Source organism: Phaethon lepturus, unplaced genomic scaffold (genome assembly GCF_000687285.1).
Source record: "Phaethon lepturus isolate BGI_N335 unplaced genomic scaffold, ASM68728v1 scaffold1514, whole genome shotgun sequence".
Classification (NCBI taxonomy): domain Eukaryota; kingdom Metazoa; phylum Chordata; class Aves; order Phaethontiformes; family Phaethontidae; genus Phaethon; species Phaethon lepturus.
In genome coordinates, this window is record NW_010536750.1 from 14,734 (window position 1) to 15,213 (window position 480).

The following is a 480-nucleotide window of genomic DNA, read 5'->3' on the forward strand; positions in this document are numbered from 1 at the left end:
TTGTTTTCAGCAGTCCCTACTTTTCTCTAGTAAGATGAAAGGAAAGAGATACATGCGTTGTTTCTGTGACCAGTTTGTTATAATTATGTTAATTGGCTGTCAGTTTATCGTAGCCACGGCAGATGAACTCCACCTACCTCAGTTAAACTATTTAATTCTGTCTTTTTCATTGATTAAAGTAGCTCCTTAGTAGTAGCTTATAGTACTTTTACAGGGTATCTTGGATCATTTATTAAACATCTGTCTGATGTCGACTAGAATTTATATTCATTTTAATGTCGAGAAAACTAAGTCACGGAGAGGTTCAGGGTCTGTTGCCTGAATGTCTTGGGCAGTATTAAGAGTTCAAATGCTATGCTTTTATTCTTGTCCTTTACGGCAACAGACAAATGTATGCTTTTGAAAGCTGCACTTTGTATCTTATTCTGTATCACCACAGCATTTTACATAATGGTGCTTGGATTTTGAAGGGTAGGGAAA